Source organism: Danio rerio, chromosome 11 (assembly GCF_052040795.2).
Source record: "Danio rerio strain M-AB ecotype USA chromosome 11, GRCz13ab, whole genome shotgun sequence".
NCBI classification, from domain to species: Eukaryota; Metazoa; Chordata; class Actinopteri; order Cypriniformes; family Danionidae; genus Danio; species Danio rerio.
In genome coordinates this window covers 46,804,981-46,817,449 of record NC_141031.1, presented here as the reverse complement: position 1 = coordinate 46,817,449, position 12,469 = coordinate 46,804,981, and the positions used below count along the sequence as shown (strand labels likewise).

At 35.9% G+C, this 12,469-nt stretch overlaps 1 protein-coding gene and 1 long non-coding RNA gene across 23 annotated transcripts in view; one reads left to right on the top strand and one right to left on the bottom strand.

The window, feature by feature from the left end:
* Window positions 1-12,469, bottom strand: part of traf3ip2b (TRAF3 interacting protein 2b) — an 872,991-nt gene that overhangs the window by 382,055 nt on the left and 478,467 nt on the right. The window lies entirely within an intron of this gene.
* Window positions 6,167-12,469, top strand: part of LOC147834931 (uncharacterized) — a 182,724-nt gene continuing 176,421 nt past the window's right edge. For 8 of the 21 annotated variants that reach the window (XR_015502975.1, XR_015502981.1, XR_015502976.1 and 5 more), the window contains exon 1: window positions 6,182-6,398. This is a non-coding gene — a long non-coding RNA (uncharacterized LOC147834931). Of the gene's footprint in view, window positions 6,399-12,469 lie in introns of all 21 variants that reach the window. The other 13 variants (XR_015502987.1, XR_015502977.1, XR_015502984.1 and 10 more) reach the window with 3 other exon arrangements.

Genomic DNA, 12,469 nt, shown 5'->3' with positions numbered 1-12,469 from the left:
TGTGTATTACTCCGCCCACATACAGCCAGCAGAAAGCAGACACTACAGATGTAAAGTTTAAAGACTTGCTCAGCTGTTTAACTGTCAGCTTATGATTTGAATCCAATGTGGAAGAAAGTAGTTCCTCATACATAAGGGTTTTTGAGACTCTCCATGTTTGATTTTGTTTTTATATACACAATTATGCCGTCAAACTGTTGTATAAATGCAATATCACAGGAGTAGCAGTGCGATATGGCTGTATATCAGCACTGGTGGGGGCACTAACCAACGCACGCCACCCCCCAGTGCCGATATACAGCCATGTCGCACTGCTACTCGTGTTGACTGTACAGACCTGAAACTTGCCTACAGCACTTATTCATTGTTGCTCTTATAGTTGTGTAAATTGCTTCCTTGTCCTCATTTGTAAGTTGCTTTGGATAAAAGCGTCTGCTAAATGACTAAATGTAAATGTAAATGGACTGTGGGGGAAACCGGAGCACCCGGAGGAAACCCATTGGTGACCAAGTTGATGATAGTTTTATATTAAACTATTTGTTTCCTCTATGTATAAAATGAATGAGATGTTTGCTCCAGTGGAATTCATTGTGTTCTCAGCACTGATCCGAGGACAGATTTTGTGAGTCACAGCAGTTAATTGTTGGAGTGACTCATTAAGCCTCATTTGCATGTGTTGAAGTTTGTGTTTGTGTTTGTTCTGAGCGTTTCACACTCTGCTGGTGTGAAACTCGCCTGTTTTCTCCAGGAGTGACGGACATCAGAAAACACTTGAGGAAATATTTGCACATTTAAATCACGCTTTGAAATTGATTTATGCTTTTATGTATATGTGCAGTTTTCAAATGTTTGTATGATTTTTTAAAAGTTATAATTTTGTTCGCCATGAACACATTTAATTGATGCAAAGTGACAATAAATGTTACAAAAAAAATTATTATGGATGGGGAAAATTATCGTCTAAAAATGGCATTTTTGGGCGACACGGTGGCGCAGTGGGTGACACATTTGCCTCACAGCAGGCAGGTCGCTGGTCGAGCCTCGGCTGGGTCCGTTGAGATTTCTTTGTGGAGTTTGCATGTTCTCCTCGTGTTGGCGTGGGTTTCCTCCAGGTGCTCTGGTTTCCCCCAGTCCAAAGACATGCGGCACAGGTGAATTAGGTATGCTAAAGTTGACCGTAGTGTATGAGTGTGTATGGGTGTTTCCCTCAGCCTGCCTGTTGGATATTTCACACTGGATGAAAGATCATCATCTTCAGCTTAACCTCACGAAAACAGAAATGCTTGACGTTTCTGCCAACCCGACTCTACATCATAACTTTTCAATCCAGATGGATGGGGCAACCATTACTGCATCCAAAATGGTGAAAAGCCTTGGAGTAACGATTGATGACCAACTAAACTTCTCTGACCACATCTCTAGAACTGCTCGATTTTGCAGATTCGCACTCTATAACATCAGAAAGATCCGACCCTTCCTATCTGAACATGCAGCTCAACTCCTTGTTCAAGCTCTTGTTCTCTCCAGACTGGATTACTGCAACTCTCTACTAGCCGGGCTTCCAGCTAACTCTATCAAGCCTCTTCAGCACCTTCAGAACGCAGCAGCAAGAGTGGTCTTCAATGAACCTAAACGAGCACATGTCACTCCGCTGCTCATCCATTTGCACTGGCTGCCAGTTGTTGCTCGCATCAAATTCAAAGCTCTGATGTTTGCCTACAAAGTGACTTCTGGCTTTGCTCCTTCTTATCTGCTCTCACTTCTGCAGATGTATGTGTCCTCCAGAAACTTGCGTTCTGTGAATGAACGTCGCCTCATGGTTCCATCCCAAAGAGGGAAGAAATCACTTTCCCGAACTCTCGCGTTCAATCTGCCCAGTTGGTGGAATGAACTCCCTAACTGCATCAGAACGGCAGAGTCACTCGCTGTCTTCAAGAAACAACTAAAAACTCAACTATTTAGTCTCCACTTAACTTCCTAATCTGCAATTGCCTCTGACTCCACCACTAACTACATAAAAAATAAAAAATAAATTACAAATGTTTTGTTTCTTACACTTTACACACCTGAAACTTGCCTACAGCACTTATTCATTGTTGCTCTTATAGTTGTGTAAATTGCTTCCTTGTCCTCATTTGTAAGTCGCTTTGGATAAAAGCGTCTGCTAAATGACTAAATGTAAATGTTTCCTAGTGTTGGGTTGTGGCTGGAAGGGCATCCACTGCGTAAAACATATGCTGGATAAATTGGTAGTTCATTCCGCTGTGGAATATAATAAAATAAAATAAAAAACATTGAAAACTATTTATTTGCATCATCTGACCACCAGAACACTTGATCTCTATATTCTGACAATTGTGAATAATTGTGGCATATGCTTTTCACACACACCGGCTTCAAGTTCATTCACAAAAGCCTCCAGAGCGGAGCACCAGAACCCAAGGGCATTCAATAATGATCAGATCCAGTCCGTCTCTGGCTAATCGCTGGATCAGGTCTTAAATCAAGCGCTGTCCAGTCCAGATGCACTCCAGCGCTCCTCAACACATATTGAGTCTGCGGGATCACATATATCAATCTGTCTGTGTGTGTGTGTGTGTGTGTGTGTGTGTGTGCATTTACATGTACGTGTTGCAGGAAATTAACTAAAGCTGCATGCTGCATCAGAGAAGCGCTTCATTCGCTCTTTCATCAAGGGTGGAAGCTCACGTCACATTGTTTTGATTGCACAGAAGGATTGTGGAGTGTGTTTTGGCAGTGTTTTGCTGTGGTTGGGATCGAGGGGGATGGAGAACTGACCTGTGCTTGACCTTTTGCCCTGCCGATGCTCGGGCTGCGTTTAAATCCTTTTTCCAGCCATGATTTTTAATGAAACATCCTGTGCCATAATGCATGCATTTCAGATGTGGAGAAATGCTGAAATTTGTTGTTTTTTAATCCATTTCAATCTTCACTGTATTTTTTTATTATTATGGTTATGTATGACTTTAGATATAAGAACATTTCTGAGTCATATTTCATATATATATATATATATATATATATATATATATATATATATATATATATATATATATATATATATATATTATAAGTGCTGGGCAGGCAAAAATTTATTACATCCAATTGCATCCAAAATAAAAGTTTGTTCTAAAATATAAAGGTGTGTACTGTTTACATTTATTGTGTTTATATAAATAAACACATGCATGCATATATTTGAGAATGTGTTTATTTATATTTATACTATATATACTACATACAGTTGAAGTCAAAATTAATCGCCCTCGTTTTAATTTTTTCTTCTATTTGAAATATTTACCAAATTATGTTCAACAGGGCAAAGACATTTTCACAGTATGTCTGATAATATTTTTTCTTCTGGAGAAAGCCGTACTTGTTTTATTTCAGCTAGAATAAAAGCAGTTTTTAATTTTTTAAACACCATTTTAGGGACAAAATTATTAGCCCTTTTAGCCTCTGACTTCAACTATGTTTATGATACAAATAATATACATTTAAATATCTATGCACTTGTTTAGTGTAGTTTTGGTTCTATGTATGTGTGTATCACATTTACATATAAAAAAAAAACTTAGAATTATGATTAAAAATGCTGGGTTGTTTTATCCGAGTTTACATAACTCCAATTTTAATATTTACAATATATTTGACTTGGGTTGTTGGTAAAAACAACCCAGCATTTTTAAGAGTACACTTTTATCATAACCCTCATTTGTTTGCATTTGTGTGTAACATCAAAACAGCATTTTCTGTTCAGAATTTTATGTATGCAGACTTAAATTACTAATAAAATCTAAAATCTATTAATGGTGACGCAGTAGGTAGAGCTGTCGCCTCACAGCAAGAAGGTCGCTGGTTTGAGCCTAGGCTGGGTCAGTTTGTGTTTCTGTGTGGAGTTTGCATGTTCTCCCTGCGTTCCCATGGGTTTCCATCAGGTGCTCCGGTTTCCTCCACAGTCCAAAAACATGCGGTACAGGTGAATTGGGTAGGCTAAATTGTCTGTAGTGTGTGAGTGTGAATGAGTGTGTATGGATGGGTTTCCAAGAGATGGGTTGCAGCTGGAAGGGCATCCGCTGCTTGAAACATGTGCTGGATAAGTTAGCAGTTCATTCCGCTGTGGCGACCCCGGATTAATTAAGGGACTAAGCCGAAAAGAAAATGAATGAATGAATATTTTCCCCAAATCGCACAGCCTTAAAGTTAATGCAGACATTTTTATATTAATTTCAACATGCTTCAAGATTAAAAATATGGGAGAAATACTTCGAAAGAGAATGGTAAACTGGAGAATCCTGGTAAAAACAGGAGGGTTGACATATAAGTGAACAGGAAATGTTTGTTGAACAGCAGTTTTGTAAGGGAACACAAAAACTATTTTCCTATCACTCAGAGTTTTTTCCCCATACATTTACTTTCTTCCACCCATTTTTTCCCCACCATCAAGTCCCTTCCGGGCCTCTGTACAAAAGTAGTATAACCCAGGGGGACAAATTAAAGGGAACCAACAAAACAAAAAGGACAACAACCAGAAACAGGAGCCAAAGACAAGTAACACAATAAAAGTCCTAAACACAAAACACAGGGGAATCGTGACACACTTACTCTATTATTCCTCTGTTATTTTATAATTTACTGTACAGTCAAACTGAAATAACTCATACCTGTCTACAACAAATGTGAATATTACCCATAACAAATTATTTCATATTTCTATATTCCACATATCCTCATATATTTGTTCCCACCATTTTGTCACCATCAATCCTCTTTTGCCACTTATAAATTACATTTCCACATATCTAACAAGCTTTCTGTAGACAACACTAATCATATAAGTGCACACCTATAACAGGTGTACACTTAACCACAGGTACCTAATGTAAACATTAGCAACGCTACAGCAATCTATTCTCCAGCTAGCATATATATTTACCAATATATTATATTTTAAAACAGATTAGTTCTGACTTGATTATCGGTACATAAAAAACAGGCGGCAGTCTATATGTCACAAGATCATTTCGCGCGCATCTTCACTGATCGTAAAGCACGCGAGCAACATCTGTCTTTGCGTACGAATTAAATGTACACAGAATAATCGTGTTTTGCAGTCGAACATTTATTAAATCAGAGTAAATGTGTGGATTAACAACACAAATGACGATAAGTGAACATAAATGTGCAAAACTGTGGACTAAAATCACAATGGAATAGCAGAGGGCTCTCGTGATAACAGGTAGGCCTACGACTTATTTTTTTAAGTAATGCTATTTATTTTTCTTGTTTGCTGGTACAGCATGTCTGTCGCTGTAACTTTACATATAAAAGTACTTTATTATAAATCTTTAGGAATTTTTTTGGTATATTAAAAAGTGTGGTTAGATGACCTTCCATCAAACTAATTCAGCTAAAAACAACTCTTTAAATGTCATAATTAAACAGATAATGAGGCGTATAACTGCAAAAAGGTCCAGTTTTGAAAAAAAAAAAAAAAGATCCACCCTTTTCACCAGGCTGGCTATGGGCCTGATATTACCCATAACAAATTATTACATATTTCTATATTCCACATATCCTCATATATTTGTTCCCACCATTTTGTCACCATCAATCCTCTTTTGCCACTTATCAATTACATTTCCACATATCTAACAAGCTTTCTGTAGACAACACTAATCATATAAGTGCACACCTATAACAGGTGTACACTTAACCACAGATGCCTAATGTAAACATTACACTTAGCAACACTACAGCAATTTATTCTCCAGCTAGCATATATATTTAACAATATTATATATATATATATATATATATATATATATATATATATATATATATATATATATATATATATATATATACATATATATATATATATATATATATATATATATATATATATATATATATATATATATATACACACACACACACACACATATATATATATATATATACATATATATATATATATATATATATATATATATATATACATATATATATATATATATATATATATATATATATATATATATATATATATATATGCGTTCTTTAATCATTAGCTTTTACATTTAAAAATAGACCAGTTCTTACCTGATTATCGATACATAAAAACAGGCGGCAGTCTATCCGTATATGTCGCGTGATCATTTCGCGCTCATCTTCACTAATCATAAAGCGAGCGAGCGACATCTGGCTGTGCGTACGAATTAAATATACACATAATAATCGTGTTTTGCGGTCGAACATCAATTAAATCATTGTAAATGCGTGGATTAACAACGTAAATGACGATAAGTGAACTAAGTGTGCAAACGTGTGGAATAAAAACACAATGGAATAGCGGAGGGCTCTCGTGATAACAGGTAGGCTGTTGTTTTTTAAGTAATGTTACTTATTTTGTTTGTTTGTACACCTGCTACATCTTGTCTGATCTAAAACATTACATTTAAAGTATTATCACACATCAAAATGAAGTATAATGATGTATAGCTCGCAATGGATGTTAATGTAAACAAACAAGAGCGCGCACAATGTGAGCGGGAAAAGTGTGACTCTGCAAAGTTGTGGTCGACCCTCACAGGACTATAACACGAGTACTTAACCCCTGTAATATGGGTTTAACCTCATTTCCATCTGTTAATTAAAATACCCACCGGGCACAATGGGGTGTTACTCTCCCCTGTGTCTTCGGCGCTTATATCTGCCACATTATTTGTAGAGAAAAAAAAAGCCAAAGCTTTAACATGATTGCATGTTAGAGTGCCGATTATGGGTATTAATCAGATAATTCTGGCATATAATCACTGACAGACTCGCTCAATCAAATGGAAGCCCTTAAAGTTATTTGTTCATAATAGACGGTTATTTTGAATCCATTTAAAGCATATTTCATATTTAAAAAAGTTGAAAAAATAATACAAGAATGATGTATCTGTAATATATATCATTAAAACTACAAATCAGGTGAGAATTTCTGTAATTGTGTTGACAATCAATGTCTCATTTAGACCTGTTGCTGGTATTCTTCATCTGATTATGCTTATTCAAAATTAATGCAATTGTATGAAATTATTACGTAATCAAGGCCAAGAAAATGAAGAAAGCTGAGCTGCAATAGGTTGTTGCTAGATCAGATACGTTTGCGGCCAAAAGTTAATGAGAATTATTTCTATTATTTATTAAATTTTCCATTCATTGTATTTATTTAAGGCCTACCCCAACCCTAAACCCAACCATCCCAGTAAGGTAAAAACAGTAGTTGCACCTATTATTATTTACATTATCTATTAAATGACCTAATAAATTGTATTTTTTTTAATGCCTACACCCACCCCAGACCCTAAACCCAACCGTCACAGTACTGTAAAAATATTAATTATTGTTATACAATGTCTGTATAACAACAAATGCTGCTATATTAATGTGCATCACGCATTTACAGCTGGCCACATATCCGATGTAGACTTTACCATTGTTTTCAATCATTTGGTTCTGGTGATGCACGAAATTAAGATGGAGGGCAGGAAGTAAAAACTGAATGAGAGACATAGAGGAAAGTCTGTAATTTTGGCATTTATACCATATTTCAAAGAAGATATAAATATAAAATAACCACATATGTTGAGCATGATCCTTATATCATGAAGAGGGAATAGTTTTCTACTGAACTATAATGTATTTGCCTGTCATCGAGACAGTACAGATTATAGAATTATGCTACATAAAAGAAGTATTTCAAGGCATACTGGATCAGGGGTGTCAAACTCAATTCCTGGAGGGCTACAGCCCTGCACAGTTTAGTTCCAACCCTGCTCCAACACACTTACCTGTAGGTTTCAAACAAGCCTGAAGGACTCAATTAGTTTGATCAGGTGTGTTTATAGGGTTGAAACTAAATTGTGCAGGGCTTCAGCCCTCCAGGAATTGAGTATTGTTTTATTATTATTTATTTATTTATTTTTAATTATTACTATTATATTATTATTATTATTGTTATTATTATTATTATTATTATTATTATTATTATTATTATTATTAAATTACTCAATTAGACATTGTAATTAAGTGCATTATTATTATTATTATTATTATTATTATATTATTATTATTATTATTATTATATTACTTAGACATGGCAATTAAGTGCTTTATTATTATTATTATTATTATTATTGCATATGCTTAATTATTTACAATTAAGTGCTTTATTATTATTATTTATTTTATTATTATTATTATTATTATTATTATTGCATATGCTTAATTATCAACAATTAAGTGCTTTAACATTGTTATTATTATTTTCTTTAAATTGTTATTATTGTTATTATTAATATTATTATTATTGTTATTTTTATTAGCCTTATATTAAACTTAATATAACAATATAATAATATGCTTTCTTGTTGTTGTTATTATTACATATACTCAATTATATAGCCATTTAAGTGCTTCATTGTTATTATTTAAAAAAAAATTTTCCCAGAGATGGGTTGCAGCTGGAAGGGGATCCGCTGCGTAAAAACTTGCAGAATAAGTTGGCGGTTCATTCTGCTGTGGCAACCCCGGATTAATAAAGGAACTAAGCCAACAAGAAAATGAATGAATGAATGAATCCCTGCTATAGAAAATTACTTGAATTAAACTGTCGTAGTAATTATATTGTTGCTGTGGTATAGCGTAACTGTAGTAATAAACAAATTATTCATTAGGCTTAAGTTTTTTACGCTATAATCACAATGCACCACAGTTTACAGTAACGTTACAGTATTTATTACAGTTTATCAGTTTACTATGGTACCATATTCGGTAGCATTCATTAACAAAGAGTTATGCGCTTTACTATGTGGTTAAAAACATGTTTATTATAAATTACTGTTGTTTTTTCTGCGTCATCAATGACGTCATGTGAAAACAACCCATTAAGCCAGTAGTCAGTGAGTAGTAATGAGAATTTGTCTAGAAATTCACTTATTCAGGGTTTCTGCAGGTCTTAAAGTCTTATTTTCCTCCACCAATTAAGGTATTAAAAGGTCTAAAATCAGAGCAGAGTGTTAAATTAATACGGTTATGGCATTAAATGTCTCACACCCTGCATTACTCTGTTCTTAAGTAATATTTTCTTGTTTTCAGTACAATAATTGAAGTGCTTAAAATTAGGATACATTTACTAGTAATACAATATTTCAATTAAATAAGAGTCTTGTGTTTTATGAAACTAAAAATAAGTTTGTATGAAAGTATGAACTTTTACCTCATGCTTCTGGTTCTGCCACACACAGTGCTCATTTAATGAGTGTAATCATTGTCAGTTGAATGATATGGGTTCACGAGTGTCCAGGTGAATGAGTTGTATGAATATTGTGTTTTTGGTGTCTTTATGCATGCGGTGATGACAGCTGGCACGTCTGATCCTCATAGTCCGCTCACAAAGTGGGTTTAGAGGGGCTAAGAAATCTGATTAGCCTTTGAATAGTGACCTGCTAACCTGATCGATGTGTTATGTAGATCAAACCTACCTGCTCACTCATGGAGGGTTTGCACTTACGTCAAGATTTGGTCAGTTGCCTGTATGCGTGGCCATAGTGGCAATACTAGAATGTAAACAAAAGCACTACTACATACATTGTTTTGCGTATTTATGCATGAAATGGAAATTCTAATTATGTTCCAATACTGCTGGAGTGTGTTTCTTCTGTTAAACTCAAAAAAGGATTACTGAAGATTGTATATTGAAGACAACAATTGACTAATTTAGTATGTTTTGTTCTTACTATGGACGTCTGTGGCCACTTTTCCAACTTTCTTAAGCATATCTTGTATTCAACGGGAATGAGAAAATTGATGAGGAAATAAACACTTTTGGTTGAATGATCCCTTTAGTAAACAGGAAAGGTTGCGATATTTTAATAAACTGGATTTGATTGGTGTTTAAAGATACATATGAGAAGTATTAATTAATATATTGCCCTCATATTTCAGCTAGTTGATTAAAAATAAGTATAATCCAAATGATACTTTTCACCAAAGATAGTTTTATTAGATCTATCATTCTAGTCTTTGGTTGAAGTTAGATGTTACGACTTCAGCTGCGTTTGTATGGCAAAGTTAATGTTTTTTTTTCTTTTGTTGATTATACACGTTTTAAGAAATTTGCATCTAGATGGAAACAGAACACTGATTATAAGGGTGTAATCTGTATGGCACACCTACACTCACGGCCACTTTATTAGGTACACCTGTCCAACTGCTCGTTAATGCAAATTTCTAATCAGCCAATCACATGGCAGCAATTCTGCATTAAGGCATGTAGACATGGTCAAGACGATCTGCTGCAGTTCAAAGCGAGAATCAGAATGGGGAAGAAAGGGAATTTAAAGGACTTTATACATGGCATGGTTGTTGGTGCCAGGCGGGCAGGTCTGAGTATTTCAGAAACTGCTGATCTACTGGGAATTTCACGCACAATTATCTCAAGGGTTTACAGAGAATGCTCCAACAAAGAGGAAATATCCAGTGAGCGGCAGTTCTATTGGTGCAAATGCCTTGTTGATGTCAGAGGTCAGAGGAGAATGGCCAGACTGGCTCCAGCTGATAGGTAGGCAACAGTAACTCAAATAAGCACTCGTTACAACCGAGCTCTGCAGAAGAGCATCTCTGAACACACAACACGTCCAACCTTGAGGCGGATGGGCTACAGCAGCAGAAGACCACACCGGGTGCCGCTCCTGTCAGCTAAGAACAGGAAACTGAGGCTACAATTCACACAGACTCACCAAAACTGGACAATAGAAGATTGGAGAAACGTTGCCTGCTCTGATGAGTCTCCATTTCTGCTCACACATTCGGATGGTCGGGTCAGAATTTGGCCTCAATAACATTGAAGCATGGATCATCCTGCCTTGTATCAGCGGTTCAGGCTGGTGGTGGTGGTGTAATGGTGTGGGGGAGATTTTCTTGGCACACTTTGGGACTATTACTATCAACTGAGCATGGTGTCAACGTCACAGCCTACCTGAGTATTGTTTCTGATCATGTCCATCCCTTTATGAGCACAGTGTCTCCATCTTCTGATGGCTACTTCCAGCAGGATAACACACCATGTCATACAATGTGAATCATCTCAGACTACAGATCATCTCCGAAACAAACGTCTATATGTGAAAGCACCGTAAGATTGTATTTGCACACAATTGACAGACAGTCGCATCACGCAGCTCTGGCTCGATCTGGCACGCAACAAGGCAGCACTGTACACTGACCCGAGCTTCTCGATTCTATTTTTTGATTCGATAATTGAAATTGAGCATAAATTTCGATCAATTTCGATTTTAAATCACACCCTTATTTATTTGTGATTTGGTTATTGGTAAAACAAAGACCATGTGGGTCGGCTAATTGAAATAGTAGGCTAAAAATAATTAATTAGTTATAAACTAATTAATTATTCATAAATAATTAATTAATCGCCACCTACTATGATGATGCTCAATTGGTCAACATCGCCCAACCCTAATATGTAGTTTGTTTTTATGTACAGCACTTTCGTCAGTTATGTGGCTGTTTTTAAATGTGCATTATAAATAAATGAACTTGAACTTGAACATGATATGGTGACATAATATCCAAAAATGGCGTATTGCCTCAATAAGCAGCTACGCAAGTGATGAGATTTCGATTTTTAAGTTAGTTAGTAGAAAGTTAGTTTCAGTGCAGCAATAACCCGTGTCATATTGACGAAAAGTCGAAGGGATGTTAAACTTTTGCGGATTGACCTAAATCCTTTGCCATGTGGACAGTCCCAAGATAAGAAACAGACTGTATGCAAACCAGAGCAGGCCTCGCAAACAAACATGGAAAGAGCTGCTAAATCTCCAACACCCGACACTGTTCTCCAATGCCAAACGAACCTCCCATAAGCCCAAAGGCGACTCTGCGAAAATAAACATTGTGCTTTCCTCAAAAACTCCCTGTGTATCAGATATCACAATATGAAAGGCTGAGACCTGCTTGACTCTCTCAGCTCTATATGTCATGTTTTTCAGTCTCTTTTTTTTTTGGGAAGGGATTAGCGGTAACCATAGAAGGGGGAGAGGCACATGGGCGACTAACCGGCTTTTACAACTCTTATGGACGTGCAACAGCTTTGAAAGAGCAGCGCGCAGTAAAGTTAACAGCCGAGTAAGGAAATGTAAAAGATTTTACTGCCATTAACAGGGTCGCAGCATCAATGGGGGTCTGAATGAGAGCAGAGCAGTTAGTGCGGCTTCACTGGCCTTTGAAATGGAGGAATTTGAGTTTGGACTTCAAACGACATGAATATGGAAATGGGATTTTTGTTAGAAGTGGCCTTGTTAGTAGCTTTAGTCTGGCATACTGCTTTAACCTCAATAATTATTTTTATAAGGAAATATGCTAATAATTTAACAGCATG